Genomic DNA, 6000 nt, shown 5'->3' on the forward strand with positions numbered 1-6000 from the left:
TTCAGGTATTTTTCTGGCTGAAATTGAGGGAGCTGAGCAAAAATCTGCTTCAGGCTGAAAAAGGACTGCTGATGCTGTTGGATTCTGACCTCCCTGCACTCAAAGTGGATTTTCTGGAGCTACAGAACTCAAAATGGCGCGCTTCTAATTGCGTTGGAAAGTAGACATCTAGGGCTTTCTAGCAATATATAATAGTCCATAATTTGCTCAAGGATAGATGACGTAAACTGGCGTTCAACGCCAGTTCTTTGCCCAATTCCGGCGTCCAGCGCCAGAAAAGGATTAAAAGTTGGAGTTCAACGCCAGAAATGGATCCAAACCTGGCGTTGAACGCCCAAAACAGCCTTGTGCACGTGAATTGTTTAAGTCTCATCCCCAGCACACACCAAGTGGGCCCCAGAAGTGGATCTCTGCACCACCCATCATAGTTTACTTATTTTTTGTAAACCTAGGCTACTAGTTTAGCATTTAAACAACTTTTAGAGACTTATTTTGTATCTCATGACATTTTAGATCTGAACTTTGTACTCTTTGACGGCATGAGTCTCTAAACTCCATTGTTGGGGGTGAGGAGCTCTGCTGTGTCTCGATGTATTAATGCAAGTATTTCTGTTTTCCATTCAAACATGCGTGTTCCTATCTAAGATATCCATTCGCGCCTAACTATGGAGAAGGTGATGATCAGTGACACTCATCACCTTCCTCAATCCATGAACGTGTGTCTGACAATCACCTCCGTTCTACATTAGATTGAATGAATATCTCTTAGATTCCTTAATCAGAATCTCCGTGGTATAAGCTAGATTGATGGCGGCATTCATGAGAATCCGGAAAGTCTAAACCTTGTCTGTGGTATTCCGAGTAGGATTCTGGGATTGGATGACTGTGACAAACTTCAAACTCGCGAGTGCTGGGCGTAGTGACAGACGCAAAAGGATAGTAAATCCTATTCCGGTACAACTGAGAACCTGCAGATGATTAGTCGTGCGGTGACAGCGCACCTGGACCCTTTTCACTGGAAGGATGGATGGTAGCCATTGACAACGGTGATCCACCTACACACAGCTTGCCATAGAAGGACGTGCGTGCGTGAATCAGAGGACAGAGGAAAGCAGAGATTCAGAAGACAAAGCATCTCCAAAACTCCAACATATTCTCCATTACTGCATAACAAGTAACCTTTAACCCATACTCTCTTGTTTATTCGCAATTCAACTGATAAATAAAATTGACTTCCTGACTAAGAATTGCAAGATAACCATAGATTGCTTCAAACCAACAATCTCCGTGGGATTCGACCCTTACTCACGTAAGGTATTACTTGGACGACCCAGTGCACTTGCTGGTTAGTGGTACGAGTTGTGAAAAGTGTGATTCACAATTCGTGCACCACGACGCGGATGCGTCGCTGATTCGGTCGCGTCGCACCGCGCTTTTTTTTTTATATATAATAAGAATATGCAAATGCAGATGCACGAAATGTACTGATAAAGAGAAGAGTTATTGAATAGAAAAACTAAAAATAAATAAAAGAACGATCATACCATGGTGGGTTGTCTCCCACCTAGCACTTTGCTTTAACGTCCGTAAGTTGGACGCTCCACTAGCTCAATCTTCTGCTGTGTGGGGATCTTCCAAGAGGAAGATCTCAAGCTCCTTTTTTTTCTGCATCTTCTCGCCATGGTATAGCTTCAGGCGTTGTCCATTAACTTTGATAAGTTCAGAACTTGAAGGATGACTTAGGTGATAAACTCCGTACGGTTCGGCCTTCTCTACTCTGTATGGACCTTCCCATCTTGATCTCAACTTACCTAGCATGAGCCTCAGTCGAGATTTGTAAAGGAAGACTAAATCCCCAGGTTGGAACTCTTTCCTCTTGATGTGCTGATCATGTACAGCCTTCATCTTCTCCTTGTATAGTCTTGAGTTCTCATAAGCTTCTAGGCGAAGGCTCTCCAGTTCTTGCAGTTGTAACTTCCTTTCAGCTCCGTCTTTTGAACGGCCTTGTTTCTGCCTGTGGTTCCTAGTAGATTCAGCTAAGTCGCTGATCAATTGCCATGCCTCGTCAGTGGTCTTGTACTTCTTCATAGACCCATTGCTAGCACTTTCCAATGTGGTTTTATCTTGGGGCCTCATACCCTGTGTGATATAGCTGAGTAACACTATCTTGTCAATCCTGTGGTGGGGGCATGCTTCCAGAAGATTATTAAAGCACTCCCAGTATTCAAAGAGAGTCTCGTTGTCATCCTGGACAATCGTGGAAATGTCTTTCCTTAGTTTATCAGTAACTTCAGATGGAAAGAATTTTTCCAAAAATTCTTTTCTGAGTGTATCCCAGTTGGATACATTCGCTAGAGGTTGAGTGTAGTACCACTCTCTTGCTTTTCCCTCAAGAGAAAACGTGAAAGCTTTCAGCAAAATTGAAGTTTCATCAGCACCATCACGCCTGACAGTGGAACAGGCTGCTTGGAAATCTCTCATATGCTTGATAGGCTCTTGAGCAGGTAAGCCATGAAACTTGGGCATTAAATTGAGCAGTGCGGTCTTTATTTCAAAATCTATAGCCACCACTGGGTGATGCGCTTGAAAGGGTTGCATTGCAAAATCAGGGGCTCCTTCCTCCTAGATAGTAATTCTCCTAGGTTCTGCCATGTCGTCTGCACGTGAATCAACCGAATCAGTAGAATGGGGGCTGGTTTCTTCTTCAACTGACGTTTCAGATCCGCCCTCAGAGCGGACTAACCGACGCCGAGCTCGCCTTATTCGTGAAATAGTCCTTTCAATTTCAGGATTGAATATTAGCAAGCTTGGATTAGGAAGTGAACGCGTCATTTGACGAAAGAAACATGCAGCTCATAGTAGCAAAATAAAATAAAATGCAAATAAATAAATTCTAATAAATAACTTTAGCACTCTATTGCAACTCTCTGGCAACGGCGCCAAAAATTGATGCGAGCAGAAATTGGCGAATTAAAAATTGTTAATTTATATACGTTGCAAGTATAGTTCTTAACTCGCCAGAAATCTGCCTATCAATTTAAAAAGGTGTCACAGAAAATTGAAATTAAAATACTGGGAGTATGAGTCCCAGGTCGTCTCCCAACGAGTTGCAAAAAAGTGTGCTATTTTATTAATCAGATGTTTTCAAAAAGGTTTGAGTTGAGTAAACAGGAAATTAAATTGGTGAATTTAAATAATGTAAATAAATGCCTTGATTGGGAGTTAATTAGTTGGAATCCCTATTATTGTTGGAATACTCTCAAGATTAATTAACAATTAAAAGTTGTCCTGTTTAGTTATCCTTTACTAGGTAAGGGAAAGTCAAACAAGTTGGAATGCTACGTCTGTTCACAAATTGCAATCCACTTAATTAAAAGAGATTGGTGTTAGTGACTAGAAGGCAATCCAACCATAAACCCAATTACAATCTTTCTTTTAAGCTTTCCAACTCAAGGGTTCCTTTCAATCAACTCCCCATCAAGTTAGGAAACTACTCGCTCATTGTGAATGTAAATTTCATAGCATACAAAAAGGAATTAAAGAAAGATATTGTAAATGAAAATCAAAATAGTCAATGGTAAAATTAAATAAAGCAAAGAACATGGAAGAGTAAAGCCAAGTAAAGAAAACGAACTAGAATGACGAAGTCTTGATGAGGTAATAACTCTTCTCAGTGTCCCAATGCAAAGAGCAATCGAAAATTAAATCCTAAGAACTATGAATGTGTAGAGAGAAAACCTAGAGGAGGAGTAAACTAGATCTAAAACTAGAACTGTGTAGAATGAATGTTTTTTTTTTGTTTCTGCATGTTCTCTGGCTCTAGTCTGCTGTTCTGGGCCGAAAACTGGGTCAAAATAGGGTCCAAAATCGCCCCCAGCGAATTCTGCAGATTATGTAGATTGCGCATGTCATGCGATCGCGTCATCCATGCGGACGCGTCATTCGCGTTTTTCCCTGCCACGCGTTCGCGTCGTCCACACCTCCGCGTCGCTTGTGCTTTTCCATTCCGCGCGGTCGCGTGAGCCATGCGGCTGCGTCACTGCGATTTCTCCTCTTCCGCGCGGTCGCGTGAGCCATGCGGCCGCGTCACTTCTCGCTGGTTATCTCCTCAATTTCTTGTGTTCCTTCCATTTTTGCTAGCTTCCTTTCCAATTTCCAACTCATTCATGCCCTATAAAGCCTGAAACGCTTAACACACAGATCACGGCATCGAATGGAATAAAGGAGAATTAAAATGCATAATTAAAAGTCCCTAGAAAGCAGTTTTCAATCATGTAATAATTTCAGGAAGGAAATATAAATGCATGCTAAATTAATGAATTGTGGGTAAAGATCATGATAAAACCACACAATTAAACACAATATAAACCATAAAATAGTGGTTTATCAATCACCACCTCCATATCCACCATGTCCATATCCATCAATCCAAGAGCCTTATGATCCTGATCATATTGCCCAAGAGAAGCAAGAGTCAAGGGATCGTCTCAAGAAAATAGTGGACCAATTTCATGCAGCCCTCCATCAATTGGAGCAAGCAATAAATGGATTCGCTTCCCAATGTTTGGACACTCAAGGAACCCCCAGAGCTTCATGTGGAGAATCTAATGAAGAATGTAGCATGAAAGAGACACTAGAAACTCCGGTGGACAGTGAGGAGCATGACCTTGTACTGGTTCAAGTGGAGGAAGCCGTAATTATCAAAGAAAAAGAAGTGGTTGAAGACCTAGGAGATGCTGAACCTCCATGGGAATCGAGAGCTGTAGAGAATTCCGCCAAAAAGTTTGAAATTGATGTGTAAGGAGGGTGTATAACCTTCGAGGCATATCATGGTTGAAGACTTTGTAGAGGTTAATCAAGAGATGGAGATTAAATAAGAAGAAGCATAACCTCCCATGCCCTTGTTAAGTAATGAAGAAGAGATTGAATTGGAAGAAAGCTACCAAGAGGAAGAGGTTGAAATTGAAGAAGCTTGCAAAGAGGTGAAAGTTGTCAAGGAAGAGCTCAAGGAAATGGAGCTGGAAATCACCTTGCCAAAGTTGTTGGAGACCTCTCCCCCAAAGCCATCACCATCCATTCCTTCATTCAAGTGGGTAAATCTTTCATCTCTAAGCCTATTTAGCCCACTTGAATATGCTTTGCTTGAGACAGATGGTCAACTTAGAGATCTTTATGGCTTTAAGAGTAAGAGGGAGATGGTTAGTGGTTGGAGTTGGCAAGCAAGGTTCAATACGGTTGCATACTCCAAATTGAAGCACAAGGATTGGTGTAGAGCTCGATTGAATGGGTCTCGGAAGTTGTTTGGGTATCTCAGTGAGAATTCAGGTTGCTTGCCACCCGGTTGGAACAATGATGATCAGTGCAAAGACGGGTGCAAAAGCAAGGTTTGGGACCCCGGAATTCATTCTAACAATCAACACTCCTGGAGTCCTGTCACTTGCTTTGACTTGCTCGAAGGCTTTATGTGCCTTGTTTGGGATCCCGGAGGCTATTGGAATTGCAAACATTGGTGGGGATTCCTGGATGAGTTCAAGCACAAGCCACCATGACAGGGAGCTCACCAAATGTCTAACTTAAGGACTTTAACTAAAAGTGCTAGGTGGGAGACAACCCACCATGGTATGATCGTTCTTTTTCAGACTTAGTTTTATTTTTATTTTGTTTTATCCTTAGTTTATTTTATTCTTTTTTTTAGTGTGCATTCATAATTTTTGCATATTCATCTACATTCTGTATTTTGCATTCTTCATTTAAAAAAAAGGGAGCAATCCACGCGTGCGCGTAGGCCACGCGTGGGCATCGATTCCACATTTTGCTATCCCATCCAACGAACAGAAAGTTGTGATGGAATCGTGCGACTGGTGTGCTCCGCGCACAATTCAAGCCACGTGTACACGTCTACAACGTGTGCGCGTCATTTGCAACTTGGTAAAACCACGCATACACGTCAAGCACGCACACGCATGGATAGCGCAATCGGCGTAAATAGCGTGCTGAACA

This window comes from Arachis hypogaea, chromosome 12 (genome assembly GCF_003086295.3).
Source record: "Arachis hypogaea cultivar Tifrunner chromosome 12, arahy.Tifrunner.gnm2.J5K5, whole genome shotgun sequence".
Lineage (NCBI taxonomy): Eukaryota > Viridiplantae > Streptophyta > Magnoliopsida > Fabales > Fabaceae > Arachis > Arachis hypogaea.